The following is a 14,946-nucleotide window of genomic DNA, read 5'->3' as shown; positions in this document are numbered from 1 at the left end:
CGCATCTCATTGGAGTTGATGAGACTACTCATTAGATGCTTTCAGATCAGTTGAGTCTGATGGGTTTCACCCTAGGATACTTAAAAACAGGAGGAAAAAAAAAATATAAGCTCTGCTTCTCTGCTAGAAAGGGAGAGTATAAATAGCAATGAAAGGGTATTGATAGTGCCTATTGTTAAATGTAAACCATGATCTCACCTTCATTTCTTACACAACACTGGAGGAAAAAAAATTAATCAAATGATTCTTACTATAGACCAGAGAAAAAACAGAAGTACAAGACAGAATCATTGCAGATTTGTCAGGTACAGCTGATGCAGACTAGTTCTGCAGGAAATACCCTGGGGATGGCGCCAGCTTATAAACACATGTGAGTCAACAGTGTTAAACTACCGAATTCAAAAAAAAAAAAAAAAAAAAAAAAAAAAAAAAAAAAAAAAAAAAAAAGTAAACATGTCTTACTGAGTATTATAAATAGGAGTTTATATATGGAGAGACAGCTGGAGTGATCTTTCTGTCCTCCTTGCCACTGGAAAAGTCTCTGCTGAGGAAATGTGGCTGCTTTTGAGCATCATGGTGTAGGAGGTCAGCCCAAATGAAAGTGATAGAAATGATAAAAGCTTTTACCTATTTGAGGTACAAACGTATCGAGGGACTTTGTTACACTGGAGCTTTAGGGGCAGGTTACTAGAAGCATGAACTAACCTAAGGAAAGTATATCTAGACACAGTATAGATTGCCTCTATTCCAATAATCTGTTAAAAGCAATGGCATGGATATTGATGTGTACACATATCTTTTTTGAAATATATCTTTAATGTAGCTGTAGGAGGCTTGTAGCAGCATGGAGATGCCTCTCTATGGAGAAGAGGACAGAGGCTTGAAAGCAACAGAAAACTCCAAGGGAAATGCAAGACATCACAACTTGGGGTCAGGTCTCCCTTCTGCTTATTTTTCACACACAAAAGAAGTAGGAAAGTGTGATTGAAACATCAGAAAATTCTTCTATCTTGTGTTCCAAAAATCATTTTTCAGGAGAGAACCAACCCTTTATGAGGAATTAGAGATTTAAGATTTCCCCACTGCTATTTGTTCAGATGACAATAATAACCTTTATTATTCAGTCATAACTGGATGGAGAAAGTATAAGAGATGTATAGTTGAGTATTTATTTTATAATTATTTTGCTTAAAAATTCTATAATTACACATGTCATGTAGTAAGCACTTGGAATGAGACATAGGAAAAAAAATGTAATTTTTGCACTGCAATTATGCATTAGAACAAAATACAATCCTGCTAACAAGTAAAATAGCTTCATAGCCAAAGTAGTGATGTAATGTTCCAATGTAGAAACCTCGTTGTATGATTTTCTAGCCCTATAAACATATTGTTCATACTATTCTGTTTGAAATAACATGTATGAAATACATATATTCGCAAAGTAGATAGGATACAGAGATTCAGCTTTGTTTTTCAAGCGTACCATTTGAAAGGCATTCATCTTGTGGTAAAACGAAGTCCATTTCACGTACTGGCTCTCTTCTGGTTGAGGAGTGAGGTCCAGGTCAGAAAATGTACATGTGGTGTTACCTGAGTCCTCAGCCAGCTAGAAAACCCCTGGGGCTTTGCCCACCGCTCAGCCTCCTTTGAGGATAAGACTAACACAATAATGCATAATGTGCAGATGGTGCACTACTGCAATGTTCAAAAATTTAGGGTTTTTTTTTTTTTTTCATTTTTTTGACTGTAGATCCTTCAGAGAGTAAATCAAATCTGTCCTGCCATGATATTTTACTGAGGTCTGCTGATCACATTGGATTTCTGTTGAGCAGACAGTGGAAAGATGAAAACTGAAGCACAAGTCCTGATGCAATAAGAGACTGATAATGTGAACTAAGCTGTAGACAGTTATGGATCTGAACCTATGTTTCTTCACGGTTTTACACAGTGTTCCCAAGGTAACTAATGTCTGCATGGATCAAACTGGTTTGCCCTAGGACAAGAAAATATGCTTTTATTTAACCATTTTGCTAATTTATGGTGAAAATGAACAAACATATCCACAACATGCAGGCAACTTGTTGCTTCCTTGATCTTTCTTATCCCTTCCAACTTGACACTAACTGTTTGCAAGGCCCAATTTCCCTGTACGACCCTGCCATAAAGGCTGTCTATCCTCTCCCTGGGCTACTTTTTCTCAGGATTACTGGAGATCCCCCTATCATTTCACTATCATCAGGACTTGAGAAACAAAAAACTCTGGCATGAAGCTGTGTTGGGTTCCTGCCATCAGCTAAGCTGCAGCAGTCTGGTTTAACCTCCCTCCTTACACAGCTGGGCTCCAGGCTAACTTTGGCCAAGGCAAGTCTTTCACATTCTTTAAAGAAAAGATGGTGAATACTGCAGCATCCGTAGTGCTACAAAAATTGGGCTGTGTTGTCTGGTGAGTTGAGATTGCTGTTCCTAGGGACAAGGACACAAAACATATATCACTCTTCTTTGTGCACATTCTTCAGCCGCAGATGGACTTCCCTTTGGGTCTTGACTTAAGAAAACTCTTGGGAACGGAGGTGATATTTGGTTTCCATTGTTTTATTTTTCCTCCTAAAAGAGAGGAATTCTACCTACAGACTCTTCTGCCTTTATCAGACAACTGTGTTAATAAAAGGACTAGAGAGTACTTAAAAGGATAATAGAAATACTTTGGATATTTATGAGCGCCTGGGCAGTACTCAAGACAAACAGAAAGATTTCCAACGTTTTAAGGGATTCTGGACCAAATATTATGTAATTGGTATAAGAGCTTCTCTCTTGGCACAGGTAGGATCACGGGCTGTTCTGCTATGCTGGGTTATCTATTAGACTAGTTAAATGTGGGTAAAGTGGTGAAAAAGCAACCTTTTCTTCTTTCATTGTTTTGTTCCAACTGGAACACAAGATTCGTCAGAGAATGAGGAATTTTCAGGTGCTATATTCTTATTCCAACATGACAATTTTGTTGTCTTCTTTTTTCTTTTTTTTCTTTTTTTTCTTTTTTTTCTTTTTTTTATTTTTGCCCTTTTGGATTTTGCTTTGGGTTTTTGTTTCTTTGTTTGTTTTCTTTGTTTTTGTTCTCTTATTCATACCTTGTCTACTTTCTATGTTCAACTTGTCTATTGACTAATATACAAAACAAATTCCTTATTGCTGCCACAAATCCTTATTTACTTTCTGGGCTTCATGATGTAAGTGCCCTGCAGTATCTTGTATATGAAAACAAATTGTCTGGAGGGTTCTGAAAGACTGTTTTATTCCCTTTTCTGTTGTTATAAGACAGGGATCTAAACACCTTGTTTCTTGCTGACTGACACAAGAAATGCAATATATTTAATACACAAATTTAATGGAAAAAGATCATCCTGTTACAGAGAGTAAGAAGCTGGGCTTTTTCTTGCTTTCTATGTGTACCAACATGTTCTATTTTAAAAAGATTTATTGTAGAGGCTACATTCTGTATATGCAGATACACTGCAACAGATGTGCATTTACAGAGTATATTTCAGCCAATTTTTTATTATTAATATGAAAAGAAGCCTATATATTAAAATGAGGAAAGAGACAGAAATTACATCTACTGTGTATTACTAACACACTGCAGACAACAAGCAGTGACAGGCATTATGTCTCTATTTATTGCCTATCTATTGAAGCTACCTCATAACATCCCAATAAACTGTTACAACCAGATTTTGCACATGGAGCAGTGCTTCCAGGAGTAGGAGCATTATTATCAGAGGTCTCTTGCATGTGAGCAGGATGATCTGGAGGGCCAAATCCAGATGGGCTTCTAGTGTGCAGTGTACAGATTGGCCTTTATGTTGCAAACGTGTTAACTCAGGGCCCAGAGTTGCTTGTTTTTTGTTTTCTGATAGTTTTGTGACCAGCATTAACTGGTATACATGGTGTTAAATAAATAGTTGTTAGTTTATGTGAAACAAAATTTTGTATCAGGAATATGAAGAAGCTGAAATGGTACAGTTGACTGCAAATAAAGGTAGCTGGTTTCATTCTGTTGTTGGTTTCTTTTCATACGAATCCTGAAATAGATTTTACATATGAAATTCAGTTTGTTCTCTTCAGTGGAGACATTGACCATGTGATATATTTTAATTCTTTCCATTCTGTAAAGAAATTATATTAGAAATATATTTTAACTTCTACTTTTTTAGAAAATATTTTTAGGAATACACATTTTTACACATAAAATAGATCTAATACACATTTTTACACATAAAATAGATCTAATGTACTTGTACCACTGGAGCTTCCACTTCATATAAACATTCAGAAGCTTTACTAGCCATGACATGAACATGTGCAAATGAAATTATAAACTACAGCTTCTAATCATTAATTAATTTCAAGTTATGGTCTTGCCCTTAACATCCAGCATTTGAAATTCAATCTGTCAGTTCCAAGATAAACCAATCAACAAAGAAGAAAAAATAGATAACTTTTGACAAATTAAATCTAGAGCTCAGATTTCAAGTATTGGATATTCTCAGAGTTTCTAACGGTTTATAAGGAAGAATAATTCATACAGCAATCATAAATAATGTAAATAATGAATGCATTTGAGATTTTCTTGGTTGACATACAAACATTTAATGATCACAAGTGGTAGTGATGTGAAAAATGTATTGTGCTCATAACTATATTTAATTTGGATGCCCTACAAATCATTTCTTGCCCTCCCCCCTCCCTGCTGGTTTCTGCAATTTTGCTTTCTGCATTGGTCTAAAGCCATTGTTGGATTTGTGCCCTTGACAGCAACCTGACTAGCAAGTAAAATTCTAGTAGTTAATAATCCAGCCTTTAAGATGCATAATCACAGCAAAATTGCCATCTTAAATAAGAATTGTATAAAAGAATTTGGGAGATATTTCCCTGTTAGAAAATGATAAAGGAAGACAGTAATTCTGTACCTGTATAACTCAGACCTCTACATAAAGCTCCTTAGAGCTAATATTTCTGTTTATTCGTAAAACTTCACTCCAACTTCACGTTTGTACACATTGTTCCGAAATTAATTAAGTCAAAGTTATAGAACGCAGGTAAAATTACACAGTTAAATCCACAGATTTACTGTCAGATTAATGTACAGTGATGTTCAGTTAATCTGCTCTCCAGTTCACTTTCAGCTAAGGTGGGAAAAAAGAGGAGCCCAGGACACGGATCCTCTGGGTGCTGCCAGTTCTGATGGAAGGAGCTGACAAGTCACATCGCTAAGAGGCCACCAAAGGAGGAGCTGAAGGCCTGGGATTCCCATGAAGGGAAGGGCTGCAGACATCAGCAGGATTTTTTTTCAATCGAGGAGGAGCTGCTCTGAGCCCAGTGGCTGCAGACAACTGACAAAGGCAGTCTTTGCTTATGAGGATACATGGGCAGACAAAGAATATGGATGGGAGCTGGTTCTGCAGGCTGCTTTTTCAGGGCAAATTAGTCATAACCCACATCCCTAATTTATTGGGGAATAGGTTCAGCTGGCGTTCCTCGCAGCAGACAAATATGGTGAGGAGTGCACTGATACTACTCAAACACTGCCAGCCTCTGCATCTTGCAGGCAACCCAGCTCAGCCGTCTTGCTCCTGACATGGGGCTGTGGGTGGAGGTGCCTGAGGTCTCCCACCACTACAGATGTGAGCCCTTTGGATCCTTGCCGCAGCTCCTAAACACGCAGCACCCTGCTGAGCAATGGTTGTCAGAAGAAATAGTCCCTGTCATTTTCCCCTGAGTGACAAATATGCCTGTCTTCTCCAGCATCACGTGGTGAGACAGTAGTAAGTGTGCTTCAGAATGCACAACCATACAACCATTCATGATTTTCTGGTTTTTGTGACATTAATTTTTTTTAGGGGGAAGGGAAGTAGGACAGAGAAGAGGCTTTGAATCCAGACAGACATGTGTGCTTTAAATTATGTTTTGTGAATTGAAGCAAGGCAGATGCTTCCAACAAGCACACATTTTGCTACTGTTTGCAAAGCAGACACACACTGGCACATGGTTGTAGGACATGAATTATACTTCTGTGCTTCTGATTTGTAACCACACCTGTATACCCTTAGAAATGCTAATAGAAAAAATATGAATTTAGGCACAAAGGAGAATCTAATAAGAGGAACATTTGAATGGGTAAGGAAATATCTATCTCCCCCCCACCCCCAGTCATTAGGGCTGGAGGAACATGCTTATAGTAATTAGGTAAGATTGATTTAGAGGCCGAACACCACCCACAATTTGTGTAGTCTGGGGTCAGGCAGGCAGCTGCAGAAACCGCTCAGCTAATTATGAGAATTCACTGTTCGTTAATAGAATCTCTCTCCACAAACAGCAGCTGTGTGTTTGCTCACGCAGATTATTAATTCTGGCCTTGCCTCAGCTGCAAGTTTCTGCTGCGTCGAAAGGAATCCTCTGATAGAAGTGTCAGTTATCACCCAAGCAATGCCAAGGGAGAAAGGAAAAGCAGAAAGAAAGGAGAATATCTTCTAATCACAGGTGAATAAAGATTTTTTGCAGATACCTTCCTTTTCTGTCTCTTACTCCCTAACAATTAAATGCCAATTTTGGAACTCATTAACCTGTAGGCAACCCAGTGAGATCTAATTTATACCTGTCAGGAGCAATGGGCAGCAGTTAATAGGAAAATGATTGCAATATAAGACTGCTTTCCCACTTGATATGCTTGCTTTTAACGGTAAACCTTTGATATGGCATCATTGGAATGTTATAAAGGATCTTCGTCTGCATCAGAGCTTAGCTATGTGCGTTCTTGCAGTGATGTGTAAAAAAAAAAATGCAGTTTTTTTTTCTCTGAAAATGAGTAGTACTGTAACAAGTATATGATTATTTGTGGGTATAAGCTACAGCTCCTTATAAAATGAGAAAATAGGACCGGTTTTATATGCAGCATACTATAACTCCACATGTAGATACATGTACGTGTAAAAGGTGCACGTACTGAGTTGCTGTATAATTAAGTTTTGAGTCAATCTTGGCTCCAAGTAGGTGCTAAAACTCATACTTGCGTTAATAAGGACAGCAATGCTTTTCTAGGTTCTTAAATATGGTATAGAATATTGGTAGGGTTTTTTGTGTGTGTGTGATAGCTTGATTTCCTCTCTGAATTGTATTACTGTTGTAGGAGGAACTGTCTGGTATTCAGGTAGAGTTCCATTCTGCAAAACTCAGAAATATTCTCAGGAATGTTGACATGTCTGTGAACAGAAGGTTCCTGGTGTGAAAGATAAAACATCCATATTGTGCATTTGGATGGAGATATGTGGAAGGCATGAAGAATACACCCATCTGCACAACTAAAGGGGAGCAAGAGCCCCGTCCTTAAATTGCATTGCCTTGTGAAAAAGGTATGTCATGTTAGACTGCTTAGCTAGACCAAGATACAAATGCTTTCTCTGTAGTGTTATAGTGCTCACCTTCACCAGGACTGAGCATCGGTATGGGGAAAAGCATCTGGTGCAATGATTTAGTTAAAGTTGCATTGTTGTAATAAGTGTACCATGCTGATGACGACTAGAAAATCAAAGTATGGTGCTAATGGTATGCAGTAGAGATCTAGTTAATCCCCAGAGTCTCTATATTTACACAAAATTATAACAAATCTGTCCTAAATGCAAGCTTGGTCCAATGTCTTTAGCTTCTTTAAATGGTGCTCATGGAAAGTGTAGTGTTGATCAGTGGGCTGTGATAAGGTGATATAAAGACCTCTAACAAGTGCTTCTGAAAAAAAAAGAAAAAAAAAAGGTTTTTGCTATGAGAAAAAATGTATAAATATTTTGTATTTTTTTCACCAAAACAAGTGCTTTAATATCTGACAGTTTTTTGAGAATTCCTTGAAGCTTCTGCAGAAGTAAACAAAAACGTGTTTTGATATCTTTTTTTTTTTTTCATGAGAGAAGACATCATTTTGTGGCTGAAATTGGTAATTTTTCAAATACAAATGCAGCCTAAATTGGCAGTTGAATTTTTCCAGCTTCCACTCAAATCCCTAATGTAACTATTCCATCATAAGTCTTGTGGTTACGTGCAGGCAATTACACAAGAAAACGCAAAATCTTTACAGACGTCTTGAGCATCCATACAAATCTGGTCCTTGTTAGAAAAGGCCTATTAACACAGAAGGTTATGATAACTTTTTTACTAGAAACGGCCTTGCCCTATTACTCAATTCGTATCAATTTGCACCACTCTTTCTCACCAGTGGTAATCAAGGCTTTCTAAAGAAAAAAGTACTGATTCTCTATTAATAGCAATGAGACATCAATCCTATGAAAGACAAACTGTAATTAATTTTCTGTAGCACTTACATACAACAGCATGATGACAGTTGGTAAGTATTCAGAGATCAGTAATGACCACTCTGGACTTGTGAAAGCAATTGGTATGAGTGAAGGAATAACTGCAGTAGCTTTGAAAGCTTTTCTATTACTGAACATTTGTCATTCATATTACACTACAGAAGTTTCCGTAAGAGATTTGCTGGTATTCGAAATGACTAAGTTAGGTTTAACTGTCAATTTAAAGTGTATCAGAACACCTACCCCCTGGAATAAACCATGGCTTTGGGGTAACAAATTCATTTAGTTCTGTTATGGCAGGAGAAGAATAATACAGCCAAAAGGAAAGTGGGGTTTGAATAAATACAAGTAAGTTTTCTGATTTTCTTTACATTGAGATAAATTATAAACTTGGGTTTTTGTTGTTGTTTGTTGTTTTGGTGGCTTTTTTTAATGAATTTCAAGCAGGTTTTTTTTAAGGCAGCATTTAAAAGGAAGCTGTATAAAACAATTCTACGTGTATAAAAGACAGAGAATATTGCCTGATTTAGTGACAGCCTTTGGTGTGATCTTACAGATGTAAGTATAAAATAAAAAAAAAACCCTTAAGGTCAATCAATGTTACAGAATACCCACTCCAAAATTAAAACATTGAGATAAAACATTGAGATTAGGTCTTCCCAGGTCTAACACACTAACAGAAACGTGAAATCGTTGGTCTGAGATTGCCTTCCCATGAGGCTTTTTTTTTTTTTTTTTTTTTAAGACATCAAAAATCAAGCTGCTGATCCTGTTTTTAGCCTCGTGAACAATGTCAGTATCTTATACCTAAACTTCAATTTTCTCCCTTTTGTTCTGCATCTCCAGTTTTATTCCTTGAATTTAATTCACCCTTTGATTAGGAATCAGTTAAAGAGAAGACCCTGTTGATTTTGGTTAATTAACATTCATAAAAAAACTCCACAGGTTTAGTGGAAAAAAAAAAGTCTGTATATTAAAGGTCACAAAATCAGTCAAAGGTTTTTAGTTCAATTTTTTTTCAAAACATCCTCACTCACAAATTGCTGCTGTATATAGGAGCAACTAAGTTGTCCTCTGTAGGCGTGTGATTTTATATGTTATGAAGTCACATTTTTCTGACAGAGACTAGGGTATTAGTCTATCAAAATCAGAATTCTAGTCCAAGACCAGATGGGAACTGTCCTGTTAAAAAAAATATATCTATGTTATCTCACCAGTATCTGCAGTCAGTTCTACTGGTCTCTGACACACTGGTCCAGTTGCATGGGACATCCTCGAGCTACACCACTAGCTGAACAAGCCAGAACCACAGGCACTTAAAGGACTTGTTAGAGACTAGCTAAAAGGCTGAATGAGTTGGATTCACTATAAACCTTTTTCATATATTGCTATTTCTTTTTCAGACTTTCTTCTTTCAGTGACAAGTTTCTGGTTTCATATGACAAGTTCCTCCACTCCAACATTAGGTGGGCTGGGAGGTAAGATCTATCCTATTGCAGTCTGCCCTTTGCTGAGCACCCACAGTGTTGTTTAGTTTCGTCAGGAGATGTTTGCAGGCACAAGACCACAGCATGACTTTGATATTTAAGTTGCTGAATTGGTCCCTGACACAGGTCTAGTGAGGTGTTGTCTGCATGGAGGCTAGTGTCAGTGCCAAAGTGTGGTCTCCAGCATATTTAATTTTCTAATATCAATGTATACTTTGTGGAACAAGTCTCTTTGCTATCATCTAAAATCTTTCCCTTCCAGGGCTCTGATCTGCGGTGGTCTGTACTGTAGTCTACCTATCTCCCCTCTGTAACCATTCTTTCTCCTTGAATCATAATGTATGCTGAAAAAGAACTTCAAGATTATTAAATCCAACCATCAACCTGACCAACAGAATCTCATCACTAAGCTGCAACCCTTACGGCTCCATGCCTCCAGGGATCTCCCCATCCCACTGAGGGATCCCACCACTTTGCTGGGTAGCCTGTTCCAATGCTTGACCACCCTTTCAGTGAAGAAATTCTTCCTTACATCCAGTCTAAACCCCCTGTCATGCAACTTGAGATGATTTCCTCACATCTTATCACTTTTCACCATAGTGAAGAGACCAACTCTTTCCTTACTCCAACCTCCTTATTAGCAGTTGTGGAGAGCAATAAGATCCTTCCATGTGGATGTTCTATATTACAGTCTATCTTGCTAGTGAATTAAATAACGGCTTTTTTTTCCCCTTTGATCAAACTGCTCAAACTGAAGCACTATTTATCAACTTTTAAAAGTCTTCTAAGCAAAGGCTTACAGATACACTGGGGTGGAATGGTAGAAGCCTTGAACTAGAGAGGGAAAGAGAGCAGGTAGCCAAGAGTACCTCTTTCAGCCCACGTTTCTGAGACTTAGAAAGTTTAATTACTACTTTTTCTATGGCTTTAAAATGTTCCAACAGCATATCACTGGGGTTTATCATCAGTGCTTCCATTTAGATTGTCAGGGATTTGAAATAGCTGCTATTAGTTTGCTGTTTTCATGCCTACTTCTGAATACAGAAATATCTGTGTAGTAGTTACTGTATATCACTAATACTTGGCTTAAAATGTGTATGAGCTGTTTTTCCCAATGGGAACTAATGTAAACAAGTCTAAGTACATGTCACACTTCAAAAGGTATAGATACCTTTTATAGATAGGTATAAAATAAAATAGATGCTAAATTATGGTGTTCTGTTCTTTTTCCACTATACCAATATTTTTTTTATTAATCCTCAAAATTAAAAATATCTCCAAAAGCCTAAGCCTTTCCATCATTAACTTGTTATGCAATTTCAACATAATTTGTTCATGTTGGAACAGAACTGTTGTATAGAAACAGTGTTTATCACTTCACCATCTCCTTCTCTAACTCCACTGCAGTACTGTAGACACTTTGTCCAAGTTACACCTTCTCTTAGTTTCATTTACACATACAAGTATTTTTACTTAGTGTGGGTTTTCTAATACCAACATTTGTTGTTTGTGCATAAGGTTGCCAAGATCTTTATAAATGTGAATAATTTCAAGATTATAATGATATCCCCTGAAATAAATTATTTAATATATTTCTTGAAAGAGGAACTAAAGGAACTCTTCTGGGTAATTGGAGTGCAGGAAGCCACAGCACCAGTTATATATTCATTTTTCTCCTATGTATGCAATTATCCACTCAGCCTGTATCCATTAATATTATTTTTCTTCCTAAGCTGGAAGTATATAAAGCCATTAGAAAATAATCCAAAGAATTCTATTTGCTGAATAAATTTTAATTTGCATGGCACCAGGAATTTTTTATTAATGGGAAATAAATTATTGCAATCTTATGGAAGGCGACAAGTTAATAGCTTTGTGAAAAGTAATGGAGAGAAAATGATCTTGAAAAGGTCAGGTCTCCTGTCACAATGTCTTTATGCACAATTAAAACAAGTCAAGAAAGTGGCTATATAATCAGGACCATGAATATGCATTATATCCTAATGAGAGTGTGAAGATGGAGATGGGTTAGTGCTAAAGTCATGGTGAGGTGGTGACATAAAAATGGTAATTTGTGATGTAGTATTTAACTACGTGCTTCTGTTTCCTTTGGGAGAATTAACTCGTTGCTACCAGGCTATTCAAACTGAAATAGTTCAGTTTTAGAGTACACTAAGTGAGAAGAGACTTCTTTGCCAAGAGCACATATACACACAGAATGTAATTTACCCTGAAATAAAGCCTCACCCTACAGAGTTGATTATAAATCATAAAATATTTCTCTGGAATCACTGTAACAACTCCAAAACATTTGGTATCATTGCATTTTTAATAATGCAAGTTGAAAGGCATTTTTGCATCTGTAACAGATAGAATATAACATGGCCCAACTTTTCTGTCCTAAAGTGCTTCTCTGCCAGAGGCTCTTCCCACACCTCAGTGGGAGACATCATACTAGTGGCATCCATGCCCTTCTGTGTACATGCTTTATGCTGCTTCCCAACAATCTCCCATAAAAAAGAGAGGGGACTTTGGAAAAGTTAGTAGAGTCACACCTTTTTCTTTTTTTTTCTTTTCTTTTTTTTTTCTTTTTTTTGTGAGCAAGTCCCAGTTCCTCTTCAGAAACTTGTTTTGAAATATGCCTGGCTAGAAATAAGCATCTACATGCAGAAATTAACTTACCTTCTTAAGTGCTGAATTTCCTTCTGGTAATGGCTGTTTCAATGGTCCTGGTGCTGCTAATGGGTGCTATTGAGTCATGGTGATTATTCTACATTTTAATTGAAAATCAGTATGAACATTCTGATTCAGTGGTCATTTAATAAAAGATAATGGTCATTGAACAATGATTCTGATTAGTTAATGGCAATTTAAAGGTTTATAACACCTCTCACAGCACTGCTTATTTGGGTATGCTATTAGAAGTTACTCCCTAAGAGCATGGTTTGTTCTCAAAAATAGGAATAACTAGGGGGGAAGCAGATGCAGCTGGCATCCTACAATGCAGTGTTTGGGTGGTGGAGCCGCATTCAGCTCTGGCTGATTAGATTTCCATAGTTGGGCATTAAGCTGGTAGCTCTTCCTATACATTTACTCACTTAGTCTATACTTTTCTTGTTTTCTTCTTGCTTCTTTGCCCATCATGCTATAGCTTTCTTAACCATGTAATCTTTGCGTGTTTTACATGAAAATAGAATTGCATACTTTTGTCCTGAAATGCCTGTTAGAATTCTTTTTATAATATTGCTGTTATAAAATTAAGCTCTGAAGTTTACACAGGGATCAGAAAATAGGACACATATCCAATTTACACTTCATGTCCTGTCTGTTCACCATAGGTCAGCGAATCAAGGAGCTGGACCTGTCACTGTCAGCCTCTTTAGCCTACTGCAGGCTTCGCCATCTCTTTCTTTCTCAGTCTCTGTGGTGTGACCCACGCATTTTTCTCCCACTGCAAGCATGAAAGACTGTATTTCCTGGGATTAGATTAGCATTTGTGAGTATTTAGAAAGCTGAGGTAGTAAGTACAGGGTTATAAACAGAGTACACATAACGCTGATGCAGTTTGTCACTACTGGGCTTCAGCAGAAGGTTCAGCATCCGTGAAGAACTGTATTTCTGTTTTGATACTGTCTCATAATTCTGTGGCTATTCACAGAAACTGCAGCCACAGGCCTTGTCATCAGGTCTGGTTGAGGAAAAAACAAATTGAGGGAACTGGTAAAACTGAAGTGTAACACTGGTAAAACCTAGGGAGTGAATGGTGCTTAGGTAACTGGTACATCCATTCACGGATGAAGGTTAGCTGCATTTCTTTTTTCTCTTTTTCTGCAGTGGGTTTACATGCTGTTGAAATACTTGGATGGTATTTCCGGGCACCTTTGTTTTGTCTTGGGGAAACAAGCCTCACCAATGCAGATGGGGTGAAATCATCTGCATTACTCACACATATTGCTGGTTTGGAAATTAACTGTGGTGACTCAAGGAAAAAAAACTGTGGACTTTTAAGTGAACTTTTAAATAGATGGCTCAAGAGAAGCCCTTAGCTTGGGTATAGTTATGGTACAAACAAACAAACAAACAAAAAAGAAAAATAGACCTTTTTTCAATGTGATAGAAAAAAGAAATTCTGAAAAGAATTTCAGTAACTCCCCCTCAGGTTAAATATAATTTTGAATTCTTGCCACTTTGATGAAAAGTAATAGAAGGGACCAAGAAGTGTCTCAAGGATTGTACAGAGACTTTTGTACATACTGGGACTGTTTGTTGTTTCTGTTGCCAGTGATCAAAACAATAGTAATATGCTTAGACTGTGTGCTTCAGAACTGCCATCATGCATCACGGTCATGAGCACACCTAGTGCTGCAACAGTGCTCAATTGTGAACAATAAGGCAATATGAGCTAGCCACAGAAAATGAGTGGAATTGCAAAGGACACATAAAATGCTTTGAAGAGTGAATTGAAAAGTAAATTAAAATATCATCTTATCAAAAATGAGGAAAGAGCTAACAAATGTAGGGATGAACTGTTTAATCTAAAACAAGAAGAGATGATTTATACAGTGTGTGCTGACCTTGTGGAACAGATTGCTTCAAGATATTGTTTATAAGAAGAGTTTAATAGGAATTTTGAAAAGAAGATAAAGCCTCTATCTAGGTAAAAGGGAACGTGTGTCCCTTAAATGAGTAAAAGAGAATGAGAACTTCTCATTCTAGTATCTTTCACAAAACATTATGCTAGCAACTGCTGCCAAAACGAACATATCTGTGAGCTATTTTACAGTGTCAGCACCTTTGTTTCTATTACGAAAGCAATGTTTCTCATTCCCTGCTTTCTCTTTTCCTTTGCCAGCAGTCCCCCTTCAGCCTCCCCAACACATCATTTTACCTAGTGTTATAGTTACATTTCTTTGAGTATACTTGGAAGGGTAGCAGGCAAACTGACAATAGAGAAAGTCTAGAAATGAGGATAAGGCTGATAGCCAACCGTATCAACTTGCCTTATCTCCATTACATTTACTACTGAACATCTGACATACTTCCCTGCAGTTTCAACTCTCCTCTCCTCTCCTCTCCTCTCCTCTCCTCTCCTCTCCTCTCCT

The sequence above is a fragment of the Lagopus leucura genome, unplaced genomic scaffold, assembly GCF_019238085.1.
Source record: "Lagopus leucura isolate 7727_CA_CO unplaced genomic scaffold, USGS_WTPT01 Super-Scaffold_100002, whole genome shotgun sequence".
Taxonomy (NCBI): Eukaryota; Metazoa; Chordata; class Aves; order Galliformes; family Phasianidae; genus Lagopus; species Lagopus leucura.
The sequence above is the reverse complement of the archived record's forward strand: the minus strand, read 5'-3'. Positions refer to the sequence as shown.